The following is a 13,438-nucleotide window of genomic DNA, read 5'->3' as shown; positions in this document are numbered from 1 at the left end:
CTCACATGCTCTTGAGCATAACACACACACATACACGCGTGAGCATGTACGCACAAGCTCCTGGACACACCAGCCACTCTGGGGAGAAGCAGGACTCTATAAAGACCCCACAATAAATCTGGAGGAGTCCAAGCTACAGGAGGAGGTGCTCCTGGGAAAACACGAGACATCTCCTTCCCCTCTCTGAGCCTCGGTTTCCCCACCCAAGCAAGGGAAGGGTTGTCTGAGGTCGTCTCCAAGGTCTTGGGCTCTGTGCCGCCTGGCCAGTCACCTGCGACTCTCTGTCCCCAGAGCCCTGCGGGAGCTGTGACTCAGCAGCAAGAAGCAGCACAGGAGCCTGCCCGCAGCCCCCTCCCTCACCCAGCACACAAAGGGCATCTTGTTACTGCAGCCTGCCAGCCAGCGGGAGGGCGGAGAGGGCTGGGGAGGTGAGAGGCCAGGAGGGAGCCTGTGTCAGCAGGACTGGGGGGCAGGGCCCGTGTGGGGGCCTGGCTGGGGCTGCTAGCTGGCTGGACACAGGTTCCCATACCAATGGACAGGGTCCTCAGCAGGCAGCCCCTAGGGGGCAGCTGCAGGGAGAGTCTGGCCCCAGTGCTCCCGCACAGAACCCTGGGTATTAAGTTTCCTTTTTTAATATTTAAGTTACATTCTGAATGAGCTTTGCTCTTTGTAGCAGCAGTTGCAGGCCTGAAATTTCCCTGCAGTGTGGGGCAAAACTCACAGCCCTGGGCTCCAAGTCAGAGCCTGTGCGGCTCCACTTTGAGATGTGTGCACCCTTTCCATGTGGTGATGGTGGAGTCAGTTTTCCCCACCTGTAAAATGGGGATGCTGATGCTCCCTGGCAAGGGAGCAGTCACCTCCCAGGGAAGCCTCCACACAGATTAGGGCATCCCAGTGTCACGTTGCTGCTGCTGGCTATGCCCCTGTCTCACTATGGGACCCTAGGAAAACTATTTACCTCTCTGGCCTCAGTTTCCCAGCTTGCCAAATGGAAAGGGCAGGAGACAAGGAGGAACTAAATAAAATACTCTTGCTGGAAGTTGCTTGAGAACCATTTCCCACAGATCCTGCATAGAAAGACAGGAAAATCACAGATCCATGCAAGTAAAAGGGTCCCTCTACAGTATTGTGCATATGCATGTATGCATGAGTGTGCCTACACACATGCACATGTGAGGAGGCAGGCAGGTGTGTCCCCACACACGTGTATCACCCAGGCCTTTGCCTGAGCAGAGCAGAGAGTTTCCAAGGCTGTTATCACAGTATGCAGGGACACCAGACAGTCGTGACTGATTTGAGAGGTCCAGGTGAGCTGTGGCCTTGCAGAGCAGACCATCTGCTGCAGACACTGACTCCTCCAAGCACTGGGCAGAACTCACTGTCCGCTGTGAATACACTCCAGAGCCCAGCACCGCCACCTCGCTCTATCATAGGAGGGGTCTGTATACATTGTATCCATGTGAATGGTGCTCCCCAGAGTTGCACCCACACTGGGGTACCCAAAATTTCACATATGAGCAGTTAATCTCCCCAGCACTGATTCATGTCTGGTTCTCCCACAGTAAAGACTGCGTTCTGCCAGGAAAACGTGTCTGCAGGCTTTTGCTAACTACAGAGTGCTGTGAGTGCTGGTTATTCCCCTGGAGTCTCCAAATACCAATCTCACAAGGTTCTTGTTCCCACTTGACATAGGAAAATGTCGGGGCCCAGGAGGACAGGAAGAAATAGAAGATGCCAAACTGGATGGCCTGCTGGATGGCTGTCACTGTGCTAAGGGGAGGGAGCACAGGACAGAGGTTAGAAGAAGGAGATTCAAGAAGCTAGACCAGCTGAGCACAGTGGCGTATGCCTGGAGCCTATACTCCCAGCTACTTGGGAGGATGAGGCAGGAAGATCACAAGTTCAAGGTCAGCCTCAGCTACTTAGTAAGACCCTGTCTCAAAAAGAAAAATAAAAAACACTGGGGGTATAGCTCAATGGTAGAGAGAGTACCCAAGACCCACACATCCAGCTGGGGGATAGGGCCCAGACCCTGCACCACACACTGTGCCTTTCCAATTCCCAGATTCAATTTCAGACACTGAAAGAAAAAAAAAAAAAAAAAAAAAAAACCAGACACAGTTGTAGGGGTGTGGATCATGATCCCAGAAACCCAGGCTGAGCACAGCAACCCGGGTGAGCACAGACCCTCTCCCTCAGGTGTGGGTTCAGAAGCAGCCACCACCCCCATTAGCAGATGGGCAAACCAGACAGCTCCTGTGCAGACTGTGACTTCACCTGCCTCTGTGCTTGGGCTGTATCCTGGGAGGCCCTGGCACACAAAGTCTCCTTTCTGGCAGTGACCTGCTGGGGGCTCAGGCCTCAGGCACATCTCACCAGCCTCCTCTGGCCTCCACCGCAGCAGACACTGAGAGAACTGTAAAATCCAGCAGGGGCAGGCCCTTCCAAGGGAAGATAGAATGGCACAGGCCCATGTAGAACTTTCTGGCAATACAAAAGCCCACCGACCATCTGAAATGAAGAGTCGTTATACTGTCTCTAGGAGCTACCTTTAAGAAGAAGAGCTACAGTCTATGGGGCCCCTATCGTGCATGAGATACTTTTATTTGTCATTCACTTAGCAAGTATTCACTGGTTGCCTTTAAAATGGCAGCCCTGGGCTGACCATCTGGGGATACAGGGGGGAAGAAGTCCTTCTGCAGCTCACACTCTACTGAGGAGATACAGAGAAAAGAACAGTGGAAGAAGATAGCAGAGTTCCACAGGGAGAGAACCTGACTGGACCACATGGCCAGAGAGGGCTTCCTGGAGCAGGTGACATGGAGGCCCAATCTTCTGAAGGATGAATAGGAGCCACGTGGGCAAAGGGGAAGTGCACAACACTCTAGGCAAGAGAACCTAAGAACAGGAGGGAGCAGGCGTCTTGGTGCCTGAAATGTTCATGATCGCCTTCTGAGATAGGAATGGGTGCTCCATTTTACAATTGAGGAAACTGAGTCCCAGAGAGGCTGAGTCACCAAAGACCCACACATCCAGCTGGGGGATATGCCCAGACCCTATGCCGCATGCTGTGCCTTTCCGATCCCCAAAGCCTGGTCCCTGAGCCCTGATGCTGAGAAGTAAAATTTGTGGAGACCAGAGGCCAGGCCTGTTCATCCTCAGCGCACATGCGTGGAGGTGAACAAGACCCGATGTATGCTCCCTTGCCCAGCTGCCAACAAGCCACTGTCCTCTAGAGCTGAGGGGGGTGTGGACAGTGTGGCTGCCACAGGCCAGGCCTCTGCCAATCAGCTTTGGAGCTGCTCACAGTCTGGCCAGGCTTCACCCCAGAGCTGTGGTCCCCACCTGCCCTTACAGCCTGTAGGAAGCACTGTGACCTCTGCCTCAGACACCAGCATGTGGCCAGCAGGCCCTATGTGGACAGCAGTGGGGAGAGTCAGAGGTCTTCACAGGCAGTGCCACATGGAGGAGATGGCCCTGAATTTGACCCTTAAGGGACAAAAGGACTTGGAATGGACCCACGTGGAGCAGGGATGGGAACACCAGGCCTGGAGAACAGGCAGGTAAAGGCTTGGCCATGGGGAACGCCCAGGGCATTGGGGGTGAGGAAAAGTGCCCAGCAGCTGGACTGTTCAAAACTCTCCAGGACCACCAGAGTCAAGCTCCAGAGCAGCCCAAGACCCATCATGTCACATCCCAGGACTTGGGTACAGCAAGAAGACGTGACTTTCCCTGGTCTGTGTGACGCCACTCTGTGCAGGGAACAGTGCTCAGTTCTGCAATCTAGCTGTACAGGCACAGCCTCAGCCGTGCCTTCAGGGGGCTTGTGGTGCAGCAGAGACAACAAGCGTCAAGCCAGTGTGAGACAGGACAGGCCTGCAGAAAGAGAAGCACCGTTCATCTGCCGGTCAGCATTCCTACCTCCAAGGGCCAGGCCCCCGATGGAACTGGGAGCCAGCATGAGGTGGAACATCCTCGTGGAGATCAGCTGCAGGTGGCACTCACGCCCAGCCCCAGACTTGCAGAGGGGTCAGGAGAAGGGCAAAGGCCAACAGGGCCCTGGGAGCAGGCAACAAGAGGCAGAGAGGTCCTTCCCCTCAGCTGACTTCTGGTCTTGGGATCCAGAGCCCACCTCACAGCCCAGGCCTCTATGCAGAGTGGGTTGCAGGACCTCCAGACTGTCCCTTGGTAACCCTGACCACATCTGAAGCTTTGACAGCCAACAGCATCCCTGTGCACTGTCCCAAGGACCACAACTCTGTCAAATATATTGATGTTCCCGGAACATAAACATCCACATTTAATTTTCATAAAAGCTTCTTTGGCTTACAGAGGGACCCTCCAAAGTGCCTGAGCTTCTTCCGCTTGGAACTTAGGGTGGGGAGTGGTCTAGCCTTTGGGGGAGGGTGATGCTTTAGCAAGGGAGGTGGCAGTGGTAAGTTTCAGATGTCCTCACTCTCAGGGCTGCTGAGGAAACCTTTCTGAGACCCTCTGGGGATCCAGAGCAGGGCTCACCTCCCCTTGAACATCCTTTTCTCTTGGTTCCTCACCTCTGCCCCATGGCCCCTCAGCCCATCATCTCTCCTTCAGAGGGACATCCTGCCCACTACTGTCCACTTTCCAGAGCTCTCTTTTCATTAACTAGCAGACCAGTCCACTCCTGCCTCTTTATCTAGAATTCTACCTACATCCTCTCCCTAAGTCAAGAATGGCTAATAAATTTCATCCCACAAGTGAACTCCAATTCATTGGCATCAGTTTCCTGGAGGACTGTATTGAGGATTCAGATGTTATATCTCACATGAGCTCAATGGGAAACTCATGATTTATTAGTGATGTCTGCTGTGGGCACCATGGGGGAAGAATTTGTCATGGTTTCACCACAATCAGGCAAGATTCTTTAGGCATCTTAGGAGATGTAACTATGAGAAGTGTCAGTTTCCACCCCATCTTCTGCTCTGTGCTCTGTCTTGGGCCAGCCTCTGTGAGGAAAGGCAGAAGGAAGGAAAAGCCCTGCCCTTCGCTCATGTCATGGACAGACCCATTGGAAAGCATTCTACATGGAAAGCACTGGATTGAGTTTCCCCTTCTCAGTTGAGTAGGACAAATGATCCTGAAGGGTCTGAGGTCCAGGAAAACAAAGTAATTTGCAGGGAGTGGCACGGTCCCTGGACACACCTGTGGAGCCTCATAAAGCACTAAGTAACAACTCGAGGTGCCATGTGGCCTGATCTGGAAGGACGAGAAGGCAGTCAGAGGACATGAGAGAGTAATTGAGAGAGGATAGCAGCATGGGTCAAGGCCAGTACTTCTCTCAGGGTTTGGGGGGCAATGGTTTAGGCTTTGAGGGGGATAAAATCTATTCGGGTGGAGTCAGGCATAGTGGTGCACACCTGTAATCCCAGGGGCTCGAGAGCCTGAGGCAGGAGGATTGAAAGTTAAAAGCCAGCCGCAGCAACTTAGCAAGACCTTAAGCAACTCAGCAAGACCCTGTCTCAAAATTAAATATAAAAAAGGGCTGGGGAGGTGGCTCAGTGGTTAAGTGCCCCTGGGTTCAATTTCCAGTCGTCCCCCAAAAAATCTATAGGAGTGGGAGGCCCAAGCAGAGGGATACTGGAGCCCTGATCTCCTGAATTTCAATCTGCCTCCATCCCCCATAGGATGAGGATATCAGAAAAGCTTCCCTGAATACCCAGACTTAAAGTAGTGCCCATACACCCCATTTTTCTCCATCTGAGCACCCTGATTATTATTACAGCAATGATAATTCTTTCTTGGATATATTAGCTTAGTTTTCTTAATCCGCCTATCCCAGTGGTCTAGGAGACCCGGAGGGTGGAAGCTAGGTCTGTTTTACACTTCGTGGCTCCATAGTCCAGCACAAATCATGGTTGTCCAATTAGTGGATCAGCTGCAGGGCAGGGTCACCCACTCAAACACCTGCTGGGCCCCACAGATAAAGGAAATGAGTGAGGTGCACCGTGTGAAACCCAGCACAGGAGCAGACACATGGCACAGGGCCTTAGTTGTGTTTATTTGACATATTTGCAAATTATGTGCACATAAAAACACAAGAGAATATGCTTCTCTTCCCCAAAGAAATATGTCTTTCCATTTCTCCATCTTGCTGGAACAAATGATACTCTTTTTTTTTTTTTTTTTTTTTTTTTTTTTGGTACCAGGGATTAAACTCAAGAGCACTTAATCACTGAGCCACATTCCTAACCCCTAACCCCCTTTGTAAATATTTTATTTTATTTATTTTTTTAAATTTGGAGACAGGGTCTCACTAAGTTTATGAGCTGGCTTTGAACATGTGATTCTCCTGCCTCAACCCTCCAAGCTGCTGGGATTACAGGCGTGCACCACTGCAACCAGCTACTCTGACTTCTTTAATTTTCCTACTTTTGCTAGAGTTGTAAGTACAGAGAACTATTTCCATACTCCATGTAAAAACAACAAGCCAAGGGTAAGGAGATATCAGATGCAGCCTCAGGTGGGCCAGTGGTACTCAAAGTGTGTCCCTGGACCACATCAGCATCCCTGGAACATGTTAGAAATTCTCAGGCAAACTCTCAAAAACAGAAACTCTGGGTGGGCCCAGCAAATCTGCAGTTTTAGAAACCTCCAGGTAATTCTCTTGCATGCTCAATTTTGAAAACCAGTGCAATAGAGAAGAGTGGAGACTGCAGGAAACTGTATGCACCCTGCCAGAAGGGACCCCTTGAAGGGGAGCCCCTGCTGTTCAACTCTGGTCCACAGTTGCCATCCAGAAATGTGAGCCAGTATGGCCAAATCCCCCAATTATTCAAAGGAAATTGAAAACCCACACTTTCATGTGAAATGTCTTCATTCCTAAGTAATCACTGGTTTTTAAATCCTATGTAAACCAAAGAAATTTTTTCAACAAGTTACAACCAGCCCAGGTACAGACAGAGTATGACCTGAGGAGTGGAGACCTCTCCCCACAGGGCAAGTCCCAAGAAGATGCTATGGGTCCCACGAGCCAGATCAGGCCCCTACACTGCTTTGGGACAGAGACTCCCACTTACTATTTGGGTCTGTTTCTGAGGCCAAGGTACACATATCCAAGCCCCTCCCTGGGTCAGAAGATAAACAAGATGGGCAGGCAAACGCTCGGCCAGCCGGCCGTGATGATCAGGGCTGAGGGTGAACAGAGAGTCTTCTCTTTCTGAGCCCCTATTTAATGCCACGCTTGGTGTTCATGTTCACAAACATTCTCTCTTTGACTTCTGCCACCACTCCATGGGGTAGGGATCAGAATCCACATTTGAAAGAAGAAGAAAAAAGTTCAGAGAGATTAAGTGACTTGCCCTAGGTCACAGAGCTAGCAAATGAAGGAGCTGAGCTGTGAATACACATTTACCTGCCTCCCAATCTATGCTGATCCTAGTCTGCCAAACTGCCTGTCTGCTGAAGGATGGGATAGAGGCTGGAAAAATGGCCAGTGCTGGCCTTCTGCCACCCTAGAGCCTGCCTCCCTGGTCAGGGCACAAGTAGGCTACAATTCTGGTGCCAGGACACCAACTCCAGCGAGTTGGTACTGGAAGTGGGGCTGCAGGTGTGAGTGATAACGGGGAGGGGGGGGGGGGACAGCACCCCGTGCCCTGCTTCAGCTTCAGTGGGGCAGGGGAATCTGTCCCTGCATGCAAATCTCCAGCGCCAAGCTGGGGAGCTTCAGGAGCAAGGGCCAGCCCATGGAGCAGGAGCAGGCTGGAGTTGGCAGGTTGCAGACCTAGCCAAGCAGCAGGGGCCAGGGCCGCAGCTCCGCTCACCGACCTTCTTCCTCAAGGTCCGGCCACGAACACAGGCTCTGGGGTGGCCCAGGTGAGGATGTGCAGTTGCCAGGGAAGCCCGAAGAAACGACTTGCTCCTGCCCCTGCTGCTGACCCAATGCAGTCACAAGCCCACAGAAGGTCTGGCCTAGCCCAGGCCCTGTCTAAGCACAGGAGCTCAGCAAGGCTCCCATAGGCTGGGCCCAGAGTGCCCGCCCCACAGCAGGGGCCCTGCTCTGCTCCGGCCAGCCATGAGTCAGCACTGTCAGCCTGCGTGTGGCCACAGCTGGCTGGACACAGAGGCCAGCCAGGCCAGGGCCTGGAGGTCTGCTGGGGCCCTGGGGCCTCCCTAATGGGGAGAGATGGCCCCAAATGACCCACCAGATCACACAGCGGAAAAGAAAAAGGACCAAGTGCAGAAGTGTTAAGTACAAAGTAAGACTCTCAAGGCTTAAAGTGGCAGAAGAATAAACGGTCGCAACACACACACACACACACACACACACACACACACACACACATACACCATCAGCCCACACTCTTATCTCACATGCCAGACATACCACATGCACACAGCACATATGTAATATATGCAATATCCTTACAGTGTCCCTGAATCTGCCACAATCACAGACACACACACACACACACACACACACACACACACACACATACACACACAACCCAGAGGATGAACCCACATAGGCAAAGCAACCCAGCGGCAGACGCCCACTGCATAGTCTGTCTGCGGTGCGTGGCTTTTGTCAAACCCAAGGGAATCTAATTCACCAGCCTCAGCTTACTTGTCCATGCAGCGACATCATAACACACTCACTCACTCTAAGAACCACGACGCTTGTGAGGGCCGTGGTCAAGGACAGGCCTGGGGATTGGGGCCCTCTGCCCACCCCATCCCCAGTGGGGCCCCAGACAGAGCGCGGGCGCGTGTGGTATGCCCCGCGCAGCCGCAGCGCACCGCAGCCGGCCTGGCTTCTGTGTCCCGCCAGGAGGTCGCAGAGCGCAGCGCGGCCAGGAAGTCAGCCCTGAGTGACAGCTCCCCCCACGCTGTTTGTTTATTCATGACTCATTCGTCTCCACAGACTGGCTCTTCTTTCTTTCGGGAGGAGGGAGGAAAGGAGCGGGAGGGCGGCGGACGGGGAGCGAGGGAGGGGACGGGAAGGGGGCGAGGCCGGCTCCACAATAAACAATGAGGCAGCTGAGTCGCCGCGGCGGGAGGAGCGGCGCGGGGTGCAGGACCGGGACGCGGGGCCGGGCACCCCAGTCCCGCCAGCCCGAGGGTCTGCGCTCCCGATGCCCGCTCCTCGCCCCGCCCGGCCCGTCGCCACCTCCCGGCGACAGGGCTGGAGCAGCGGTAATTGGATCCTCGCCGCGTCCTCCCAGCTCCCCGCCCCCAATCGGGGAGCCAGATAAATGCCGGGTACCTTGGCAAAACAGTCAGATCCAAACCTATTATTTGGCTAATGGGCTTCCCTCGTGCGACTCAGCAACACCCTGCAGACGGGCCCCCTCCCCCGTGCCCAGAGATGGCCCCCGGGTCCCCTCCGCGCAGCCTCCCCTTGCGGGCTCCAGAAGGTGCTCGGTGCAGGCTCCGGATAACTGGAGGAAGCGCGGGTTCCGAGGCTTCAAGGGCCTCATTGTTCTGCCTCGAGGGGCACATTGAAAATGCTCCAGGATCTGCTTCCTGTGAAAACAGCCTGGGAGGGAGGGGGCGATCCGCGGTGGAAAGACATTATCCTCCTGGAAGCAGCCCAGATTACACAGCGAGAAAAAGGTTGTTTTGATTGTTGCTGGCTCTTTCTTTCTTCCTTCCTTTTTCTTTCTTTTTCCTTTTTTTTTTTTTGAACCACCCCCTCCTCTCTTCAGCTCCCCTCCCCAGGCCAAAGATGAATCTTTCCGGCTGTTGAGCAAGTTGGAAATGTGGGTCCGTTTTCTGCATAAATAAGGCCGGTGAATGGCAGAGCCAGATATAAAGTCTGATTCAGAGAGATTCAAAAGAATGCAGGGGCGATGAGGTGGGCCAATCCAAGAGGCGCATTTCCCCAGCATGCCCCTCTGAGTCACGTCTTGCACCATGAGGGGAAAAGACATCACGCCACAATATGTCACATGCCTGCAGCAAAGGAACTAGCCTGGGGGTGGGGGGACACTCAGCTCCTTCCTCCCCAGCCAGGTCAGCACGTCCAGAACAACACAGTTCAGTGTCAGCTAGGAGGAGGCAGGTCAGCCCACCCCGGGATTGAAGCCCTCCTCTCCCCACAACTAAGTGGCCTTGGATGACAATAATAGAAGTGCATGCTTGCACTGCACCTACTAGGTGCTGGGGCCTGTTCAGAGTGCTTTACATATATTGCTTCACCTTGTCCTAACCCAACCTGATAAGGCAGATGCTTTTATCACCTTCATTTCCAGAAGCTAAGCCCAGAAAGGTTAAGAAACTGGCTAAAGTCACACAGGTAGCGAGTGGGGAAGTCAATCTGCCAGACCAGCCTATGTCCATGATGTTGGCCACTGTACCTTAGACTCAACATTGGAAAATAGAGTTAAGACACCCACCTCATTAGGAGCTTTAAGAAGGCATTAAAAAAAAATGCAGACTGGACGTACCTATAATCGTGGTACACATCTGTCATAGCAACTACTCGGTAGGCTAAGGCAGGAAGATTGCAAGTTCAAAGGCAGCCTGGGCAACTTAGTAAGACCCTGTCTAAGACCCCAGAAAAAGACCTGGGGGTATAGCTCAGTGCTACCCTGCCCTGGGTTCAACCTCTAGTACCAAGAAAGAAAAAGAAAATTCAGGCAAAGTGTTCAGCACAGCACTGAGCATTAATTAGCTCGTTTGGGTATTGCCGTTGCTTTCAGGTCAACTAGGGACAAAGAAGAGCAGCCCCTTCCTAACCCACAAGGGTTGACATGAGAACTGGTAGAGATTGGTTAAAGAGGCCCCCCTGGAGCAGTGCCTAGCCCTCCACAGGCGCCCATGGGTATTTGGTTTCTTCTCCTTCCTCTTCGCATCACTCTCTCCCAACCTGATTCTTCTTGACTCAAAACTCCCACATACCACCCGACAGAATAACCATACGGCACCTCTACCTATTTTCAGCCCCTACTGCCTGCTCACGTCAAACCAGGCAGAGTTTTACAGAGCCCCATTTCCCCAAACCCGCCGCAACCACCATGCTGTAAATCTCAACCTGCCCCAGCCCCTGCCTTGATCTGCCTCCAGGATTCCTGGTCCATCTTACGATGGTCTGCATTTTCTTCTCGCCACAGTCTCTAATTCACTTAGCGTATTGATGACTGTCTTCCACACACACCAGCAAGAACACCAGCTCCATGAGAGTAAGGACTGCCGTATTGTTCGCTGATGTATTCGAAGTACAAAAGACCATTCCTGTGGCGTGGAGCCCCCATGAGAGTGTGGAATGAACGAAGGGGTCTTACCTGGGCCCTCTTGCTGACCACATTGCCCATTGCTCTCACCTGGGGACCTCCTGCTCATCCCACAGGCCCTGCCTTTGGTGCCTCTGTCCCTGTGCCCTGCTCCTGGCTCACAGCACACCTCTAGCCACTGCTTTTATCTCACCCAGCCTGACCCCTCCTTCCCACCCTCCCTCTGGCCCTTCCAGAGCCCTGCTTGCTCTAAGAACATTCCCTCTGTCCTGGGCTGGAAACCTTGGGACTCTACCCCCCTGCTCTCCCCGGGGAGTCTGCTCCTGCCCCACATCTTCCTTGAGTGAACCCCAAGGTCCCCACCTTCCTTTCACATCTCTGGGGGAAGGTTCCAGATTGACTCCATCAACCCCACAGGATGGGTCTTCTTCTTTGGGGTTGATGCCCCCTAATTGTACTGCCTTCTCCCCCACCAAGCCTCTCCGACGGTCTTCCACATCCATGTGACACAGCCAACCCCTGAACCCATGGAGCTTCCGCTCCCCTCTCCAGGGAACGTCTTCCCCACTCGAGTCCATCCACCCCACCCACCTCACCTCCCTGTCCTGTGGCTCACCTGGACCAGGCCATCACTCAGAACTGCTTCCATTTTAACCCCAACATCTCTTTCGCCTCTGACCTCATTCTCCAACTGCCCCAATAGTTTGCTCACCTGAATGACTCTTTCCCCAGTACCCCAGTACCTTGGTACTGTCCTTCCTGCCTGTCCCACCAAACTTCACATGAGGCCAACCCACCACAGGCCTTCCACTGGCAAGAGCCCAAAGCATGAAGATTTGGGATCAATGTCAATGTGGCATCTCCAGTCTCAGCTGGATCCTCAACACAATCCCAAAGTCCTCTGACCTACCTTGGTCAGCCCCAGTTCCTACTTCCCTCATGGACTCTTTGTCTTGCTGACCTTTACCCTTCTTCCCATGATCCTGTCCACACCGTCCACTTCGATTCCCAGGGACACTGACTTCATCAAAACCAGGAAGGCCTTCTGATGTGACCTGCTGCCCCACACCACCTGCTGTACCCACACCCACCCTGATGACCCTCTGTCCAGAATCAGAGGGTAAGGAAGATCCCTCTGCACCTGGCAGGCAGCTCTTGCAATTACGCATTGGGCCCACCGCTGCAGGACCTTATGGACCCCCAGCCTCTCCTGCGCCTACAGAGCCTCCCTTTGTACTAAGGCCTCCTACTCCTACCAAGCCTCCAAACTCCATTACGTTTCTTCATCCAAAGCAGCCGCTCCAGGCCCCATTCTCCCCTTCTGCCTTTCTCAGTCCTTCCTGGTTCCTGCAGCCATGTCCCCACTTGGCTGCATGACATCATGGTTCATGCGTGATCTCCTACCTTTCTGACCATCCCTAATCTCCTGTGGGCGGGCCCCCTTGCTCCACCCACCCCCTAGAGGTCAAGGTTCATGGCCTCTTCCTGGGCCGGCTCACCACTCCTGTGGTTTCCCCACTACTTTGGACTTGTCCTTTCCAAATCTGCATGTCTAGCTCAGTCCTCTCTCCTGACGGCCACACCCTGAGTTTCCAGCTTTCTCCTGGGATCCTGTGGTCACCTTAACACCTCACAGGCTCCTAAGACTCACCATGTCTGGACCTGAGATCAGCCAGGAGCCTCCAGATTGCTCCACCCACCCAAAGTCCTCCTGGCTGGGCCTGCACCAGCCTCAGGGATGACAAAGCCAGCCTGGGCCCCACCTCACCCAGGACATCAAATCAGTCACTAGGTCCCCATGACTTGACCTCCACGATGTTTCCCAACTCATTCCTCTCTGCTAAGTCCCTGAAACCACAGCCCAAAGTCAGGCCCTCATCATCTCTTGCTGGGCTATTGCAACAGTCTCGCCTGCCTCTTGCCTCTGTGTGAGTCAGCTGCCCCTGGACCGCCGGGGTCACTGTGTAAAACATAAATCCAAACGAGCCACTCTCCAGCTTCCAAACCTGCAGGAAGAAATCAAACTGCTGAGAGTGGCTGTCCCCTAGCCCTCCAGGGACCTCCCCTGACCCTTGGGCTTGGGTGTGTGTTGTCACAGTGTAAAGCAAAAATCACTCTACACAGCTTCAAGCCTCCCTGGTCCTCAGCTGTTCAGTGGGCGGACAGCACCCTGCCCCATTTCCAGTTTGCTTAATTCTTGCTTTTCGAGATGTATCTCAGGCACCCTCCTT

The sequence above is a fragment of the Sciurus vulgaris genome, assembly GCF_902686455.1.
Source record: "Sciurus vulgaris genome assembly, chromosome: 4".
NCBI lineage: Eukaryota > Metazoa > Chordata > Mammalia > Rodentia > Sciuridae > Sciurus > Sciurus vulgaris.
Note: the sequence above shows the minus strand (reverse complement) of the source record.